Source organism: Vanellus vanellus, assembly GCF_965231255.1.
Source record: "Vanellus vanellus genome assembly, chromosome: Z".
Lineage (NCBI taxonomy): Eukaryota > Metazoa > Chordata > Aves > Charadriiformes > Charadriidae > Vanellus > Vanellus vanellus.
Genome location: NC_138908.1, coordinates 38,939,405 through 38,947,580, shown reverse-complemented (window position 1 = coordinate 38,947,580; position 8,176 = coordinate 38,939,405). Strand labels below are relative to the sequence as shown.

The window sequence follows — 8,176 nt, the reverse complement described above, 5'->3', positions numbered from 1 at the left end:
CTACTGGATGCACTCATGTTGGGCAAGAGATTCCAGAAATTTACTTAATCTTTCCAGAAACCCCTGATACACTCTGATGAAATTTTGCCAGACAAAAAGAGGAATTATTTTGCTTTACCGATTACTGGCCTCCTATAGAGTCAGCCACTCATCATAGAAAAGCTTCAGAATGATAACACATATGTTATGATAGCACATAACATTTCATGTATCACATTAGTGTATTTATTTATTCCACTTTGTGAGTCCTTTACCAAAAATCACTATAGCAGAACTCCATAACACAATTACTTGTATTAAATCTCTCATGAAATGAAAGAAAAAGGGAACTGTGGATGGCATAAAAAAAATATTTACTTCCCTTACTGGATTTCCCCTCTACTGCTGTTATGGGCTGACCTGAGCCAGCAGTCAAGCACCCAAGCAGTCAATTGCTCAATTCCCCCTGGCCAGCAGGACTGAGGACAGAATAGGAAGATCAAAAGCAAGAAAAGTCACTTGTCAAGATAAAGACACACAGGTGTCTTTAATAGGTGAAAGAAAGGAAAAAGGCCCTAAAAATCAAGTGATGCATAGGTGGTCACTCACCACCTCCCACAAACACAGTGATGCCCAGCAAGTCTCTGAGCAGTATACACCTTGGAAGACAGCCCCACCCCTCTACCCTTCATCTATCCCCAGTTTTGATTGCTGAGTATGGTATGGGATATCCCTTTGGTCAGTTGGGGACAGCTGTCCTGGCCCTGGCCCTTCGCAGCTTCTTGTCCACCTCTAACTTACACACTGGTGACAGGGGCAGAGCGGGAAATGGAGGAAGTCTCAATGTTGTGCAAGCAGACAAATTATCTGTGTGTTATCAGTACTGTTTTAGCCAAAATCCAAGACACAACACCATATTGGCTGCTATGAAGAAAGGTAATTCCATCCCAGCCAGGTCCAGCACAATTGCTCATGTATAATTTAAAGCCAAGCAGTATTGATGAATTTTTCAATGATTTAAGACGATAAAAACAGTTCACAGTCCAATAATGATTATCCAAAAGCTATTTCCTGCAGATTATGCTCTCTTCACTCTTGGATGTTGATAGGAAAAGACCTGTGCCATCAAAACACATCCAATAATTAGATTTTCTAAGTTCTTCTCCTTTCTCTAACATGTAGGCAGTGCCAATAAGAAACACCTCAACACTACAGCAATTACCAAAAGTCTCACTGAAATGGACCAAAACCAGAGACTTTGTTAACTGTTACGAAATGAGTGAGTTTTGTTCTTTGGCGGCTCTATTAACTATAAGGAGTGTTCCATCTTACGATGAGGAAAGAGAGCCTGTGTTTCGCCACTGAAAATAACGCCCGTATCCCACATTACTGCTAGCAGTGATTTATTATGGGGAAGAAGGAAGTGGACGTTATCCTTCCACTTGCACTGCCCATCATGGGACATGATGCTGTGTCACGCAGCACAGTCACAGCTGAAGAAGACCTGACCACTCGGGCCCCAGCCAAGGCCCCTCGTGCCACTCATCAGCCCTGCATGACCCACAGTGGGAGCAGTTCTTCCCTGGACAGTCCCTGGCAAAGGATAGTTGCCACCTTTTGTCTGTGTGAGGACACGTGCAGCAGGAATTAATTCCCTGTCACATAGTGTGCTGAGGAAGCTTTGAAGAGGGACTTTCCTTCAACTAAGCATCTAGGCACACTGGAGTTTCCTTCACACCTGGAATTGCTACAAAATTATTTTTCATTGAAATATGGGGGGCTTTGGAGTGAAACGTAACAGGAAAGGGACATACTGTGCTATGGTAGGCCCTTGTGTTCCTCCAAACGGAAACCCTCCAAAAGGAAACCCTCCAAGAGTCGTTTTCTCACCAAAGTACACAGAAGTACTTCCAATATTCACCAAAAGTGTGCGTGCTCCTTTTCTCCTTATGAGAACACCACACTCGATACTCTTTGATCCTCCATCCCAAGCATGGAGCTGAGCAGCAGCACGTCCATCGAACAAAGGCAGCCGCCGGCGAGGCAAGGCAGCTGCCACAGGGACCCAAGTCACAGGCTACCCAGGAGGCCCGCATCATGGGGTCCCACGGACGGCCGCATCACGCGGCCCACATCGCAGCCTCCCGAGCAGCCCCCGTGCCGCGGGGTCCGACGGAGACGGACACCCTCTCGCTGCAGCGCTCCGTGCCGCGCCGCGCCGCGCCGCGCCGTGCCATGCCGCGCCGCCGGAGCCGGAGCCGGGAGTCCTCCCGCCGGGGCTGCCGCCCGAAAGAGGGGCCGGGGGCACGGCGGCTGCGCCCGCCGAGGAGGAGGGAGTGCGCGCCGACACCCCGTTGAGGAAGTGGCCGCGGCTGCGAGAGAAAACGAGGAAGCGGCGGCACCGGCGGCGCGAAGCGCGAGTCCAGCCCCGCTGCGGGCCGTACCCCGACGCGGCGCGGCGCGGCACAGCGGAGCCGCCCGCCCGAGGGCTGCCTCCCCGACGGCTCTCTGCCGACGGCAGTGGCAGCGGCGGGAGGAGGCGGCGGCGCGGGGCCGAGGGACGCGCGGCGAGCGGTGAGTAGCGGCGCTAGGCCGGCAGCATCGCGGCCCCGCCGGCGGCTCACCCGCCGCCAACGCCCCTTCCCCGGCGAGGGGGCCGGGGCCGGGTGGGGCGGGCGGCCCTGCTGCCGGCTGCCGCGGGGACCGCGGGTGGCGGGCAGCGCGGGGGGAGCGGCGGAGAGACTGGCGCTGGGGAGCGCTCAGCAGCTGAGCGGGGCGACGGGCGGCGGCAGCGGGAGCGGGAGCGGGAGCGGGAGCGGGAGCGAAGCGGCGGCACTCCTGTCCGGGAGGGAGCGGCCGGCTAAAAACCCACCAGCTCGACAGCAAGGCTGAAACCTCGCCCGTATTACGGTGTTTCTGAAAATAAGTACCGCTAGCCCAGCGTTTGAGGAACTTAAATCTAGAACTTAAATAAAAAAAAGAAAAGAAAAAAAAAAAAAAAGAGATTTCATTGTATTTTGATACGTTATTGTGGTGATAGGTTTTAAACAAAACAAAGTGTACACAAAAGAAGTAGGGCTTCTGTCTGAATGGTGCATAATACATCAAAGATTTGATGCCTGACAAAACGTCTTTAAAAATGTGTTTCTTTCTTATCAAACTTACCTATTTTGATTCCAGGAAAACAACCGTAGTGTATTTTTAGAAGTGCTGAAAGTAGCTGAATACTACGAGTCTGGTGCCAGAGACGTTGCTCTTCATCTTGTGTGTTCTGCCAGCATTATTCAATTTTCTTCTTTGGCACTGCACTGCATAAACTTTGTGTTGTAGTTGGCTAGATTAGTTTGAAGTGTTATTACTTTGGACAAAGATAAGCAATACTTTTGTTAGGTGACACTGACTGCAGTAGGAGAGTGGCAAGTGGTATGCCAGTCTGGCTGAATTACATGGTACGCTGTAAAATACTGCCATTTTGAAACAAAACTATTTCTTTTAAGGCAACCAACTGTTCATAATTTCTTTTAAAGTGTTCCTTTTTGTTAGACTTCTTTCATGCTCTTTTTATCCACAGAAGCTTAGATCTCCTGAGCCCTTGGGTTGAATCTGCAACCTAATCCATCTGCACAGCCATCCGGTACAGAGCTAGTATCAGCATGCAAAGCCATGTATTTTTACAGGCTTGGAGGCCATAAACTGTAGCAGCGTAGAGTACATTGAGGCAGTCCACTTAGAGGAACTGTGACTTCTTTATTTATTTTTTTTTTCATCCCTCTGTTGAGCATTGAGAGATAAACAGACAAATAAGGAAGTTTGAGTGTGCTTTATATTCTGACAGTTATCCTGTGGGGGAAAAAGATTATAGTGTGCTGAAGACAAAATAGTTTGAACTAAAGGGTTTGGAATCAGTTAGAATGCTCAAAAATGGCTGAAATACATAAAAGTAAATAATTGCTTCAGTTTTTCTCTTGAAATAACTGCAAAATCCCAAAAGAACTGAGATTGAAGTGGTTTTGTTTTACTTCTGTTAAAAAATATTAACAGTCTGTCAAAGCAAAGGTGGACTGTACAGCTCTCCTATTTGCATGATATTGTTTTTCTGATAACAAGCAGAATTTGATCTGAAGTCACAGGAAGACAAACACTGAAAATTATTTTTAGAAGCAGCTAGGGGTTATGCTGAGTACAAAATAACAGTTTAGAAGACTGATTGTAAAACTATAAGACGGACTTAACCACCTTTGAAGATACTGATGACCAAAATAAAAAGGGGCATTTCCTAGTCTCCCATCCTTTCTTTTGGTTCTGTTATGCCAAAGGCTTTGCAAGTGGGAGAAGTCACTTCTGAAATGTACGTTGTATTCAGAGGTCATCATCTCACAATCATAATTATTTTTTGCAAATTACACTTCTTTTTTCCTACCTAATGCTTTTCCAACATGCGGTATTCAGCAGAAAGCAATGAGTCAGTTGTCATTGCTGTTTTGAATATCACGACTGTAAGAAATTGTATTTGCATCTGAATCCACTGAAGATACTAGGTAGTGTCATCCTTTTTCCAGCTTTATATACTTTTGGATCAATGCCTCAAGATCTGTTGTGTGCACATTAGACAGGCTGTGCCAGAATCTTCATTTGGTTGCATGTGTTTAGTTCCAGTATAACACAGCTGAAAAGAGGAACTTGTCTGGTTTTGTGTCATAACTACAATGAATACAACACTTACCTTCAAATGTGAATAACAATTACAGAAAGATCATTCCAATGAGCTATTTAAAATTACTTCTTTTCTACTTAAGGGTAAACATGTGCTTAAGTTACTCCACTGGGGAAAGAGTACCTGTACTATTCAAGGTGTCTATTTGAAAGCTGAAGATAGTCTTACAGGTGTTTGTGTGCATGAGTAGTAAGCTTCAGTCATAAGAATGAAAACCTCTCACCTTGCAAGGATTTGCAGGATCAGCTTCTTAATTTCTAATTTAGGAAAAAAAATAGCATTTTTTTACAGAGAAACAGTTTTATAATCCAATTTAAGAGTAGATTTGTTTGCATTTGACAAAAGAAGAAAACCTTGGGGGAGGAGGTGATGGTAGCTCACTTTAAGTCCCAGCTGGCATTTCTAGAAATGCTTTTACAGAGAAACATTCTTAATTCCTGCAGTTTAATTTAAGCCCTTTGATCACTCTTGTGAGAAAAAGAAGCCCTGGGCTTTGCATTCCCTGTTCTTGTATGCAACAGAGGATAATACAGGACACAATTATTAATATTTATTTTGGGCATAGTAAAAATAACTTGATCACAAAGTTGTTGGTTAGTATTTGTCCTCCTTTCATTTAAGGTTTCAGCAGCAAGGTTACACAGTTGGTGTTGTCTAGCTTTTTATTTCATGACACAGGGTAATGTGGAGGCATACAATTAAGCAGAAGAAAACCTTTTGCCACTGACTTCTGCATTGCTTGTCAGGGTGATGAGGAAACATCAGCGTTGCAAGTGCAAGAAGTGTGAAGGAGCCTTTATGACCCTGCATCAAAAGAAATGATTCCAGGATTTGCTGTAGGAAGGGGTAATTGATAAATATTCGTACTGTTTGACACAAAATATCACCTGCCTCAAAGACATAAAATAAAATGTTGCAGTTTGTCTCTACATTCCAAAGTTAAAATTAGGTCATAACTTCCTGTCCCTGTACATACAATAACTAAATGGCCACTTCTTCAAATGTGGTTGTTGTAAAAAGGAAATAAAGGGGAAAAATATCTTTGAGACTCACAGGGGTCCTAATGTTCTAAGGAGGCTTCAGTATATGCAAAGTACCGCAAGCCTTCCCTTTGTAACAGGTACCAGAGCAAATAATAAGAAATTAACAAGTATTAGAACTGAAATAACCAGTGTACAGAAGCATGATACAGATAGTTTGTGCAGTTTCACTATCACTCAGTTTGTAACTAGGTGGTGTTGGAATGTATTAGTTTGACCAGCTAGGACTACCCTGTCATTTCTCCAGCTTTGTCCTAATTTGCTTTGGGACAGTGTTCTTCAGAGCAGATATGAGATGCCAGGTGTCCTGAAGGGGCAGTATGTCCATCAATATGTCTAGCAACTTCTCTTCATTTCAAAATGCAAGGAAGCAACGCAGGAATCTTTCATCATCGATGCTCAGTAGAGGTAAGATATGAGGTGCTGAAAGCTTTTGTAAAGAAGTAGGGCAGGTGGCACTGTAGTATGTAAATCCAGACACCTAAATCCATGGGGCAACTCCTAGCCTGGGGATGGAGTTGAAATTGACAGGAATCACAACTGCAGTTGGAGGTGGCTAGAGAAAACACAGGCAGGAAGTGTTACAGTAGAATACGTACCAAGGAAATGGGCATGCAATTGCCTAAATATTTTTACATCATAAAGTGGGGAAAAAAAAGCGCCTTTTTTAAAAAAAAACAAACTGTAACTTAAGCAACAGATTCAGTAAAATGAGTAAAAAGGCCAGGGGTCATCAGCAAATACATCAGCCACAGCCTACCCCTACCATCTTGGATAGTCTTTCTCTTATTTTTTCCCCCTGTGCGGGTAAAATAATGAAGTAAGTGGTAAAAGAAAGGGAAAGAACCACAAAACTTTTGAGACCACAAGCCAGTGTACTGTCTCTTAGCTAAAGCCACTGCAACTGAGAGCACCTGTGGGATGCTTCAGCTAAAATGTTAGAATGTGTGCTGCTGCTGCTGACCACTGAGTATGTAGTTCTGCTTTTAAAAATTCTAATGCCGATTTCAAAATTGGCTCTACCAATTTCAGGGGAATTAAGCTCAGTTTAAAACAATGTCTTAATGTTATTTTAGAAACTAGTTTTCTTGATTTTTTTTTGTAGCATTGCCTGAAAAGTTGATTTCTTAATCTAAATTGGAAAGCTGAGGTTAGAAACCTGTTACAAAGACAATTCCCTCCCCGCCCCAAAACTGTATTAAAATACATTACAGGAAAAGTTTAACTGAAAAATCCTTTTTGTCATTTTGGAGAGAACATAGAAAAGGAAGCTAGTAAGTGTACTAAGCACTTGTTTATAGATAAGTTCCTACTCTGGGAAACTCAGCCCAAATTTCATAACTTGAATAAAGAAAAGCAGTTCACTCAATGCAAAAAAAAAAACCAACCCTAAACCTAAGATTTTTGGTAAGGTGAAAATGTCCAATATCTGAAATGCAGGGAATGTAAGTAAAGGAAGCAGCAGCAATTTTGTCATCTTTGATGTGAAGTGTTACATTTGACTGCTGCATTTCAAAGAATATATATGAATTGCACAGTATTTTGCTCAAAAATAAAGCAAGCAGGGTGCTTAAGTAAGGATTATTTTTGTAAATCAGATCGTGCGATTAGATATCTTTTAAATCAGTGGACCATCTTGAAAGTTTCTGAGAATGATGACTTATTTAAAATGAGTATCAAGAGGAGGAGCACTGCTCTGAACAGTTCTGCTCATGCGCGCAGCAGGACATCCCAGAATCGAAGTGGTCATTGAGGGAGGCTTTGAGTGACTGCTCTGTCCTCAGTTATCATGTGCAGTTGGTAAGAAATCTCGTGCTGCCTCAGGTGTGCTGCAGAACTGTGTGACAATCCTCATCCAGTGGATGTGACGGAGATCTGGTCCACCCACAGTTTCTGCTGCTCACAGAAGTGCAGGAAAAAATCCAGTAAGGGAAGAGTGAACTCAAACCCACTGGAGCCTGCGTTCTACAAAGGATGCAGGGCTGTGTTCGCTTGGAAGCAGCGGTGTGCGGAGGGGGCGATGTTGCTAGTGTGAAATCCAGTTGCGTCTGACTCCCAAGGGACAAGTTTCTTCAAACGGAGGCAGCTTTGTGGTATCCTGGTGTAGCAACTCTCTGTCGCGACAATTACCACCGGACCATTTAGCAATGTAACCCTTGATGCTGTGCAGAGAATGGCACAGCATGAGAAAAGAAGCCTGACTACGAGCTATTTTTTTCCAGCCTGGCAGTTTGTCATGCAAGAGCTGGGGAAATACTGCCTGTTGGCCCATAACGCGCTAAGGCCAGGTGCATCCTCCCTCTGCCCAGAGCGACAAACGGGCCTTGTCAAGAGTATTTCACTAGTCCAGGTGCTGCAAAGAGGCTTCCTCCATGGGAGGGGAGGGGAAGGGTCATGCCTCTGCGTAGCACTTCTGGAACGTTCTCACGTTTTACATGAGAGG

General features: G+C 44.4%; 1 protein-coding gene across 1 annotated transcript in view; it reads left to right on the top strand.

Moving 5' to 3' along the window:
* The first annotated feature begins 2,527 nt into the window (after positions 1 to 2,527).
* The window catches only part of SYK (spleen associated tyrosine kinase), a 54,377-nt gene continuing 48,728 nt past the window's right edge, over positions 2,528 to 8,176 (top strand). Inside the window, exon 1 of the mRNA XM_082497916.1 lies at positions 2,528 to 2,553. The gene's annotated coding sequence lies outside the window, so the exon portion shown is untranslated. The remainder of the gene's footprint in view (positions 2,554 to 8,176) is intronic.